Genomic DNA, 12585 nt, shown 5'->3' on the forward strand with positions numbered 1-12585 from the left:
TTGTTGTCTTGTTTATTTATCGTAATACTCCCCATTCTGTTACTAATCGTAAACCTAGTGAATTGTTACTTAGTCGTGAAGTTCGTACAAGATTTACTTTGCTAAGACCAGATATTCAACAAACTGTAGATTGGAAACAAACTTGTGAAATTGCTAAACGTAATGTAAATCGTAAGGTCAGAGAATTTATTGTGGGGGAAAAAATAAGGTGTTAAATGTTCGTAATGATTATCCAAAATGGTTGTATGGTAAAATAGTTCGTTATATAGTTAAAATTGGTTATCGTGAACGCTAAGTTCATGTTGACCATATTCGTGAAACTTTTGAAGACAATATTTTACAAAATGATCATTTTGAGCCTATGATTAAAAGAGATGTAAATGTTGATGATAATAAAACTAGTCATTCTGATATTACTGATTGTAGAAGTAATAATTGTAATAATGATTTACATGTAGATAGTAATTCGTCAGTTCAAAATTCTACATGTAAATCTGCTTCTATTGAAGATAATAGGGTTAGACGTTTAGGTAGAATTACAAAACCACCCGAAAGACTTTTTGAATCTATCTAAAATAGTATATTTCATGTTTTCTGTTACAAGTTACTGATACAGGTATTACTATGTTATGTAAACATACATAAATTTCTGTTAATTTATAATCTTAAAAATATCTAACATTTTAGTTTAGTGTGGAGGGATATTATGTCTCTGAGTTCCATACATTGTACAACAATGTTGCAGTATATATGATGTCATTATGGTATGTGACCTTTGACCCAGGTTAATTATTGTACCCCTCTAAGGTGAATAAAAAGAAGCATGTTCAAGATGGCTACTAGTTGAGTGTTGGTGTTGATTGTTCTGTGTGAATACACCACAGACAAGAAGTAAGACACAGATCAAGAAGACTTGATGAATAAAGTGTTATACGTGTGGGTCTTTTGATAACTTGTTTTAGGTTTAATCTATTGACCAATTCAAATATCTTTCCAGTAGGATAACGTAACGCGTCGTAATTAAAGTCACCAAGAATGTTTATTATCTTCCTTGGCTGAAGAAATCCTTTTTTCTATAGCACCAAAATTGAAAGGACTCTTATCTGGCGTGTAGATCATATAATTTAAAAAAAAATAACTTTGTCATTTCTGTTTTATTTGGATATTGGCTAAAATTTTCTGGTTAGGTTTAAAAATTTCGAGTTCTAAAGGATTTCCTACTTTGTTAAAAAGGTTTGTAACATTCGCAGGTAGGAATAGTTGCTTCTAGTTTCGATTTACATACGTAATACTTTGTTAAGAATATTATTTGATTTACAAAAGTCCATAAGCGGATATTGTCAAAAATTGCTGTTTTAAGAATTTCGTACATTTCGTTCCATATCCGTTGAGTATATAAACAAATGATTCACAGTTTCAATATCTGAATGACAGAAGGAATACAGAATTAATTCTGTCAGTCTTAACTTAAGTAATTTATTTGTGTAAATTATTCTATGGATGTACTTATGTTGGAAGTTCTGTAATTTAGAGTTAATATTTACATTGTAAGCTAATCTGAGCATAATTTTCACTAAATTGGCGTATATATATACCCCCCCCCCTTCCCATTTAGTAATCAATGATAATTTTTCGTATTTAGCTAAAATCATGTGGTTATAAATGTGTTGAGCAGTTGTAGATGTTAAATCTCGTTTATACCACGCTTTCAAATTTTCGTTCATGTCATCTTCTGTAACTTTGTTATACGTTCGATCAGGTATATCATTTAGATTTGCGTGGGTTTTAAGCATATTTATAACGATTAACGCTGTATCATTTAAATAAATTGGTCTATCTTTCATTTGCATAACTTTAGCAAATAAGATTAACGTTCATAATAAAAATTGTATAGTCATTCCTCTCTTTAAATATATTATTTATTTGTTGAGCACAATGCTTATATATTGTTTTTTTTTAATGGAACATAGTTAATTAGGCTGTACTCATCTCTATTTATATAAAGACCGTTAAAATACGGGTATTCATACGAAATTCCCGTTATTGCGTTATAAATTACTGGAAAGTATGTTTCTTTGGCTTTTTAAATCTATCAATTATTTCCTGGCACATTCAGGATTATGCGCGGTCGTCTAGACAGTGCGGTGAATATCCTTATAGTGTGCTGGTTTAAAGTGTGTCAGGTTTCCGTGTATGTTAATAAGTCACGTGATAACCTACATTTGCATGTGAAAGTTGATGCTGTGCGAAAGATGCTATGTAGAAAACGTGAAGGACAAATGAGATGTGGCAGAGGGTAAATGTAAAATGTAATGAGAGAAATGCAAAATGTAGACACGTCAAAAAAACCCCCCAACATTTTCCAACAAAACATTTGACACTTAACGTTTTACATTTAACTCTTGCCTTAGAGGTATTTTGACTTAATCATTACCGGTATTAGGACTTTGTACATTGTACTTTTTACATATACTCAATGGAAAAGACATTGTAGCAGAGCATTTAGTATTGGTAGCGATACCCTTCCATACCTGCGAAAACCACGTTTTGAGTGGGAATTGAAGAAAATGTTTGATAGATTAATTAGTTTAAATATGATTGAAATCTTGTGAAAGATACCTTACCACGTACAAACTGTGTGATTTAATAATATATCTGGACTAAAAATATATCAGACTAATTTATCTATCATAAATGTATTTGCTTCTAATCCCACTCAAAACTGTGTGATTTGATGATATATTTGGACTAAAATCATATTCAAATAAATAAATCTATCACAATTTTGCTTCAAATCGTAGGGAGATACCCCAAGCTATAAAAAAGTATATTGTTAGAAGCCATGTTTGTCACCTAACTTGATTGAGGGGTTCAATAAAGAAATGACAACCGATCCGTAAGTAAAGCTGGCAGACAATAAGTCGGGTTGCGAGTTAGTGATACCCTGACATTTTTTCCCAGTGCTTGCCGCCTGGGTGTTTTTAGGGTTATCCAGCATTTTTGTAGTAAGATCGGGCGTCTATACGTTCCATATATACCAGATTTGGCATACTTTTGGAAATAAGCACCCGATAAATAATTATTTTATATTAATAAACTAATTCACATACTTATGGAAAAGAGATACTAATTAAACTATCAAGTTACGCCAATCCCATTCAGACATATTGTTTTTAAAAATCTACGCCTGTCACTGTTACATCAATTCAATTATCAAAATTATTAGAAGTTAATATTGAAAATATTATTCTGTTTAATCTGTTCACCCGATATCGGATATAAGTCAGCTTTAATCGGAAGTATTGATGCCACATACTATGTAAAAAAGAAACTAAGAGACATGCGACGGTGTACAGGGAGACGTGTGTAATGGCATACTAACAATGAATTCATAAACCTATGTAATTGGCCATAACATCAGATGTTGCAATCTCCGGTTTAAATCTACTTATAAAATTATTTTTATACAAGACATTTAATCTTCTTTAATGGATTTGTGCTGCTGCTCTAAAAAATTTGAAGAGTACAGTCAACAACCTGTTAGTAATGTGAATTCTTCCAACGAGACGTGATACTATGTTATTTTTTACATTTTACGTGAACCCATTTTTACATTATTATATGCTATTATCAACTAAATAATTACCCTGTTTAAAGTAATACCAGAATAATATACTTACTATTGTCGTAAAGTTTAAAATGTGGCTGTATTTCTGTGCGAACTGTTTACTTCAACAACTTGCCTTCAACTGACTATCTAAAATATAATTCATATTGAGTGTAATGCATTCAAAGATTCCCCGGGGACCTGAATGAACCTGAATAATAACAATAAGCTATATACAATAGAGACTGTTGGGGTGATTTACATATGGGTTATATTTAGTTATGTTAAAAAATGTAGTGCACCTGTAAAAACGGTATGCTTAAAGAAAATTGGCCTCGAATATGGTTTCAGAAACAAACTTTCGAAAATTGCCTCATATTTTCGAGCCGATAGAACCCCGTAGATGAGCACCTAAAAATCTGAAACTGGGTGGAATTATAGTTTATACTAATGTCTCTAACATATGTTACAACCATTCTTGTCCCATGTCATCTCTATATTTTTTTCAATTTTTTCAAAATCTTGGCTTTGGGTCATTCCATGTCAATTATCACCCAATGAGTTAAACCGTATCCCCTTCGATTTTGCTGAAATTTGGTTTATATGGTTATTAGGGCTGATCCGACCAACAGTTCCTGAGATACGGTCCACCCAATTTTGGGGATTTCAGCCAAAATATGGGCGTGGCCGCCAACATTCAAATGACCATAACCCAGTAACCTATTGGTCAAAATTGCTGGAATAAGTATTTCTGGAATGGGAATTTCACAAGGATTCCAATTCCATATCCATGTGTATTTTAAAGAGTGAAGACCTTTTGACTTTAAATTTGACTCGGAGATGAACTTTCATGAAAAATTTATCTCAACATGTTTTCTACAAAATGTCAAACAATTGGAGACATAATATCTTTTATAAGCATGTAAAATCAAGTTAAATAATTACACTTGAGGCTGAAAATCAGTGTCTTTGCATTCATGGATAAGCTCTGATGATACATAGTAACCTGCCGCAGTCTTTCCTGAAGATAGGTAACTATGATTCAAACAGCAAGTCATCCTCTTTCCCATTCCAGAAATATTTATTAACGCAATTTTGACTATTGGTTACTGGGTTATGGTCATTTGAATAATGGCGGCCACCCCCATTTTGGCCGAAATACCCAAAATTGTGTGGAGAATATTGTGGCATACTAAATGGTCCGATCGAAGGCTCGTAGAACCATACGTCAAGCAAAGAAATCTTCATGGCAAGGTTATGTCTCAAGGATCAATTCCCGTACCACATCTAAGTCTGTATGGGATAGTAATCGTAGGATGAAAGGTAAAAGTCGTGCTTTATCAGTTAACCATTTAAATGTTGATAATGCCACCTTAGCAATATTTCCTGATATTGCTAATTTTCCGGCCAGAATATTTTCATTTAATTCATCAATCATCCAATTTCTTGACCGATGCCTTTCGGGGCATTAAACAACAATAGGAGAAAAGGCGACTTATTTTTTTTCTAACACTTTTTGGGAATAGGTCACCGAAACTACAATAAAAACTTGTTTCCAAAGAATTCTAAAGGGTGAAAACTGACATGTTGCAAGCTTTACTATGTTTATAAAATATAATTTACATCATTTGGCTTTGTGTTCATTCTTTAGCCTTAGCTACTGCTATTTTTCTGGGCAGTACATTTTCATTCAATTCATCATTCAATGCCTTTCGAATGAAAGGCGACTTAATTACAAGTCCCGCAATGATGAATGCTACAATGATAACTTCTCCATTGCAGAGCTTCGGGATTCGCGAAAGTGAGCTCGGGATACTGCAACTGGTCCAGATGAAATACATAACCGAATTCTAAATCATTTACCTTTTTCCACTCCCTTGGATCTTTTTAACAGGATTTGGGTTGATGGGGAAATCCACACCCCCTTCGTGGTATGAAGCCACACTAATTCCCACCCCTAAACCGGGTAAAGATCATACGAATCCTACCAACTATCGTCCGATCGCTTTAACTAGCTGTATTTGCAAAACCATGGAGAGATTGATCAACCGAAGGCTTGTTTGGTACCTTGAGTCCAACAAGCTTATTACAGACCTCCAATGTGGATTCATCATCATCTCGTTCGATTTGAAACGTTCGTCAGGGCTTTCATCCAGAAGCAACATTTAGTTGCAATATTTGTTTATCTGAAAAGATTTAATATTTGTTTTTAATTATATTTTCTGTGATATTTGTTTTTATTTACCTATATAAATGTCTGTGATATTCTTTAAATTTGTCTTGTTAAATTCACCGCATTATGTTAGGCGCAATATAGCCCGGTTTGAGCTGACGTGCCATGAAACTCCATTTCATTTATTCATTTTGATCTGGAGAAAGCTTATGATACTACAAGGAAACATGGTATCATGCGCGACCTCCATAACCTCGGCCTACGAGGTCGCTTACCTATCTTCATTAAAAATTTCCTGGAAGATAGGTCATTTAAGGTACGACTGGGGTCAATATTCTCCACAGGGAAGTATTTCATCTCCTACTATTTTTGCGATAAACATTAATACTACCCCAGCGTGCCTTAAACCATGTTGATGACTTTTAGATGTGCTATGGTTCTACAGGCGTGCGGGTAATCGAACGTAAGTTGCAGCTTTGTTTGAATTTACTTTCGAACCCCTTTCGTCTGAGGCTGGTATCAGCCTGGACAGTACTGCGAATATCTCCCCCAAAGATCGATGTCGATCTTACGCAACATAAAACGAGAGATACTAGCTCGACGGTGTTTCAGTCTCTCTTTCGTGAGCTAAGGTCTAAATATGGTGATTATGCTCCAATTTTCACAGATGGTTCGAAAGATGATGATCGGGTTGCTGCGGCTACCATGAGACGATATCTGTCCACCTTCTACCTGCTGCTTCCATCTTTAAAGCTGAACCCCAGGCCATTCTTCAGGCTTTGGAATTCATTCGATCATCATCTAATTTAAAATATATAATTTTTACTCATTCTTTGTCCTCACTACAAGCATTAAATAGCAAAACCCATTAGTAGCAGACATTTCATACCAGTTGTCCTTTGCTGGTTTCCCGGTCAAGCAGATATTAAAGGGAATTACCAAGCAGACTTGGCTGTCATGTCTGCTTTGGATCTTTCCATATCTGATTTTTTTTTATGTCATATAAAAATTTTAATTTCCAGTAAACTCATTCAACGGTCTTGGGATCTTGCAGGCACAAACAAGCTTAAGCACATTAAGCCAAACTCCTATAGAAGCAACAGGAGGGATGAAGCTGTTTTATGTCGCTCTCGTATAGGTCATACTTTTTAACACATATTTGTCCACCGCCTTTTAAAGAAAGCAGGGGACTATTAAAATGAGTTCGTCTGTCTGTCTGTCCGTCCGCCTGTCTCTCTGTTAGAATGTTTAAACTTGGTGTAAGTATTTATTAGGTCAATTTCTTGATGGAGTTCGAAGATGAGCATTTTCTTCTTAGAGTAAGCAGAGATAACTTTAGTTCTAATTAAGTGAGAAATGCTCCGAACTGGGCTAATGAAGACGGGCATACGCCATACAGTGTGCTCTTACATCGAATTCCAACTGTCAAGGGATATTTTACGTGCACGCCAATGTGTACACGGGACTTCGGTTTTTCATCCCATCCGAACGACTCCGTCCTGCATCACTGACAAAGGGGAATCACGGCGGAAAATCTGGATGTACTTTCTCGGCCAATGCAGGGATCGAACACCCGACTTCCAGGCTACCAAGCCAGCGTCTTACCCTCTTTGCCACAGTGACCCCCTAATTAAGTGAGAGTGATGCAATTTGGTGTATAGTTTCATCACATCAATACCCTGACTAAGTTCGATAATGAGCATTTTCTGCTGAGGGTCAGCAGAGCGATAAGCAATGTGATTGTTCGAGACTTTGGAACACAATATACTCATTCTAATTGAGGTGGAATGTTCACACTTGCCGTAGGTATTAGGGGAATGCCTTGATGGAGCTCGAAGATGTGACTTTTCTGCTTAGGGTAAGCAGAGATAAGCAATTTGATTGGTTGATGCTTTGGGACACGATAACTTTAGTTCTAATTAAGTGAGAGTACGGGCACTTGGTGTATAATTTTTTTTTTACATCACTATTTGATTGGTCAAGACTTTGGAACATAACAACTCTGCTTTTAGTTGAGGTAGAATGTTTAAACTTGATGTAGATGTTCATTTCTTGACTGAGTTCAATTTGATTCTATCTGATAGAGAGTGATGAAACTTGGTGTATAGTTTGATTGCTCGATACTTTTGAAAAAAATCAATGTGCCATTAATTAATGTGTCGTCTATTTATTTTGGGATTTCGGCGGGGAAATTCAGCCTCACTGTTGGCTTGTTTCATCTTAAAGTGTGAGCCTCAACCGGAATGTGAACACTGTCAAGTACCTTTGAAGGTTAAGGACATTTTGATTGCGTGCAAGTATCTAAATGGCATTAGATTAAATCATTACCGTTGCCACTCTTTACATCAATTGTTTGCCCAACCGGGTCTGTATGGTAAACTACTAGACTTTTAAAAGACAGATTTTTTTCAGAAAATTTTAATTGTATACTTATGATTTTCATTTCTAATTTTTTTATTATATATACATAAAGGGTTGTGATAATTGTTTTTAATTGATATTTACTGTGATATTTGTTTTTAATTGTGTATATATATATATATATAACTATTGTGATTAACCTTTAGTTTGTCTCGTCTAAATCACCATATATTTGGCGCAATATAGCCCGATTGGTGCTGACGTGCCATAAAACAACATTTCATTCATTCATTCTTTTGGTTGTTTCCAAAGATTTCAGTTATTGTTTCTAAATGCTGTTTTTTCTCTCCGTGAAGTGTTTTTTCCCCCGTTAAATGTTTTTTTCCGTGAAACGTTTTTTTCTCCTTGAAGTGGTGTTCTCCGTGAGATGTTTTTTTCTCTCCGTGAAATGTTTTTTTTTCTCCATGAATTTTTTTCCCGTGAAAGTTCTTTTTTTTCGTAAAATATTTGTTTTTCTTCGTGGAATGTTTTCCGCCTAAATTAACATACTGCCTTGTCCGCGCAAAATGAGGAATCGCAGACTTGGGTATCAGTTGGTTTATTGAAGTGTGCAATTTGAAATCTTAAATCAGAAGATAATTATCGCTTTTAATTAACTTTGTCTGAAAGTTGTAGCACCATTGGAAGACGCTAAACCGGTCGCCACATCCGGCGTATCACCCATATATCTTTTCTTACTACATATTTTGGAACCACCCTTGATCGTCTTGTTTTGTCTCTGATCGCATTTATAACTCTGACATCCCACATTAATGACAGTTTCACGTTGTAATTGAATATACTGCATCTTAATTAGAATCACTAACAGGATCAACAAATACAAGAATTTCTTGATTACAGTTTTATATTAAGCTCCGATACAATAGTAATACATACAGTAGTTACAAGCATAGATTATGATCAGCTAAGCAGATATTAAAGTTTTCATATTCACAATCACTTCCTGTCACATGTCATATCAAGAATCTGAACAAGATAAAAATCTAAAAAAAAAATCATTAAAATCGGTCAAAAACTCGCGAAGTTAATGCGATTTTTCACTCGTAAACAACTTTGTCGGCACGAAAAACGTCAAAGGCAAAATTCGAAATTGTGACCATAAATTCGACCTGATCCCAGCTATCTAGAAATGTATTCATTTTGGAAATAGGAGACGTATTCCCCAAACTACGGCCTATTGTTGATTTTCCACTTTTTCTCATATTCAGTTCAAAATGGTGACCATCAGTTGACCGATATCAAAATTCTAATCCGATAGATTTTTAGGCATTCCTTCAAGGATTCAGAAAATGTAACTCCCATGTCTGTAAATAAAATACTGCAAAAGCCTTATGGATGTTTCACGTTTCAAGATGGTGGCACTTCCGGTTCAATCGGCACACATCAGTACTTACTTAGCTAGTACAGAAAACAATTCAAGGCACTCTAACCTATATTTCATCGATTTTTTTGAAAACTTTTGATCCTTAATTTCATCATGGGGAGATAATTTAGAAAATTTCTATAATGACATCTTTCAAGTCGCATCGATAAGATCTGTTTACATACTAAGCGACGAATTTGAAGTAAATGTTTCAAATGCATTCGTTCGTAAAATTCGGTGATTTCGTATTCGTAAAACGTTTTGAAAATATATTTAATCAAAAGCTACTACCCAGTTTTGGGGGGTGATGTGTGTGTGTGTGTGTGTGTGGGGGGGGGGGGATAGGTCAAAGTTTCAGAAAGATCCTAGGGTTAGATTCTGAGAAATCTGGTTTGCAGGAGACACACCAAAACAAAAAAAAATAATAATAACTAGATCTGTTATGCAGATATGAAAGCTTTCATATTCACGGTCAGTTTCTGTCACATGTCATGTGTTATATAAAAAATCTCAACAAGGAAAAATAATTATTAAAATCGATCAAAACTCGAATTTATATGCATATATACTGAGCGCCATGGAAAACGCATCACTTTTTTTTCCCCAAATATTTTATTACTAGGTGGTTTTGTATGCATAATTTTATGCAATACTACGAACTATTGTTTCACACAATGCTCCCAAACGCAAAAAATATCGGCCCGTGTGCAAAAAAAAAAATTGCACGAGATGCACATGAAAAACCCAATATTCACGTGCAGCATTGAGTGAGCCCTTTAAAAGCATGTTTTCAACTTAATGTGCAGTACATGAACTGTGAAACGTCAATCTGTCATAAGTTTTTGTTGGACGTGTGAAGGAATCGAGCTAGAGATGCCGAGACTTACTGAAAATCAACGGCATGAAGCCATGGGAATGTCCAGGGCTGGTATGTCTACACGTGCTATAAACAGACACTTCAATTGTCATCAGTCCACTATTGTAAGGTTGGTGGAACGTGTTCGAGTTACTGGATCAACACGTGACCGTCAACGTCCTGGTCCACAACGCGTTACAACCCAGGCTCAAGACCGCTACATCCGGGTCACTCATCTGCGTGACAGATTCCGCCCAGCGACTCGAACAGGTGCAGCAGTCGTCGGAAGACAAGGACCAGTAAGTGCCAACACCGTAAGACGTCGTCTAAGAGAAGTAGGACTCCGTGCACGACGACCTTATGTTGGAGCTATCCTCAGGGATCATCACCGTCAGTGGCGTTTGATATGGGCTCAAGGACACCAGACATGGAGAAGAGTAGACTGGCAAAGTGTGCTCTTCAGTGATGAGAGTCGCTTTCATCTTTATCACGCTGATGGCCGTCAACGTGTGTGGAGACGTCTTGGGGGAACGTCTTGCAGACTGCTGCGTCTTCGAAACGAATCGATGGGGTGGGGGAAGTGTAATGGTGTGGGGAGGCTTCACATTTCATCACCGGACCGCCCTACACATTTGCAGGGGTCGCGTTAATGCTGTAGCCTACCGTGATGATGGCCCGTGGAGGACACACGCGCTACTGACATCTGTGTCGTACTTGTGGTTTTGACCCCTCTGACTTTGTACCCTTGATTACAAATTAAACATCCATTAGTGTACAAATGTGTTGTTATTGATGTGTTCCCATTTGAATATTGTTCACAATAAGAAGCAAAATAAATCAGATATGTTTACAGGATCATTTTGTTATACGAAAAAAAAACTAAGTGATGCGTTTTCAATGGCACTCAGTATATATATAGTGAGAGTAACATTTCACCCGGACAAAAGAAATCTGGGAAATAACTGAGACTTGTATTTCTGTAATCAAATTGACTCCCTGTTCCAGAAGTTTAAAATACGGATATAGATGTTGAAAAACGGGACAGATGAGAAAATGAAATAAAAATGGCGAGAAATAACTAAAAAATGTCAGGAAAATGTCGAACAAATAAATTGTGTCGTGCGATGATCATTTGGAAAATTATACAACCCTAAATTGCACGGGTATTAATATGATATAAGCTTGACAGAAATTGCCGTGTAAACAACTTTGTCGGAAATTCGAAATTTTGAAATACCAAAAATTCGTGTCTGAGCCGAGGTATCCAGAAATGTAATAATTTATGTAATAGGAGACGGATTCTCTAAACCACAACCTATTGGGTATGTTTTCAAGCTCATTAATGTGTAATTTTCACTATTTTTCATTTTTCAAAATGGCGTCCATCATTTGCCAGAAATCAAAATTCTAAGCTCTACATTTTATGGGCATTCCTTTAAGGATTCGGAAAATATAATTCCCTTGTCTGTAAGTAAAATATCAAAAAAAAGCCGTAAGGATATTTCACATTTCAAGATGGTGTCACTTCCGGATTGAGCTACAAACACCATTTTTCGTGTACGAATCAGTAGTGTCGTAGCTAGTACAGAAAAAAAATTCAAAGCAATCTGACCTATATTTAGTCGATATGTTTACAAACTTTGATCCTTAATTTCTCCAAGGGGAGATAAGTTAGGGTATTTCTAGTGATATCGTTGAAGTTGGGTCAATCAGATCTACATACATTCCAAATTTCATGAAAATCCTACCAATATTAAAGAAGTTGTCAATTCTGTTTTACTTCCGGGCCGAAATGTCAATGACGCAATTTTCGAAAATCGGAAATAGCAGATTTGAAGTAAATATTTCAAGATACTCAAAGAAAATTTTTTTTAGTAAAATAGGTCACATAGTCAAAAGGGTTATGGTTATGTAGGTCAATTTCTTCGTTCGTCAAATTCTGTGACTTCGGATTCGTAAAACGTTTTAAAATGAAACTGGGTTAATGAAGACGGGCATACGCCATACAGCGTGCTATGAGGGAAATTTTGCGGCAGCGGCGCTACGGCCTACTCTTATATCGAATTCCAACTGCCAAGGGATATTTTACGTGCACGCCAATTTGTACACGGGACCTCGGTTTTTCGTCCCATCCGAACGACTGTTCAGCTGTCCTTCTTAGGCCC

The 12585-nt window shown here is 35.9% G+C and overlaps 1 protein-coding gene across 3 annotated transcripts in view; it reads right to left on the reverse strand.

Annotated features, from left to right (window-relative positions):
- Positions 1-12585, reverse strand: part of LOC126817346 (GTPase IMAP family member 4) — a 113962-nt gene that overhangs the window by 43214 nt on the left and 58163 nt on the right. For all 3 annotated transcript variants that reach the window (XM_050544232.1, XM_050544539.2, XM_050544490.2), the window contains exon 2: positions 3681-3757. The gene's annotated coding sequence lies outside the window, so the exon portion shown is untranslated. The remainder of the gene's footprint in view (positions 1-3680; positions 3758-12585) is intronic.

Source organism: Patella vulgata, chromosome 1 (genome assembly GCF_932274485.2).
Source record: "Patella vulgata chromosome 1, xgPatVulg1.2, whole genome shotgun sequence".
Lineage (NCBI taxonomy): Eukaryota > Metazoa > Mollusca > Gastropoda > Patellidae > Patella > Patella vulgata.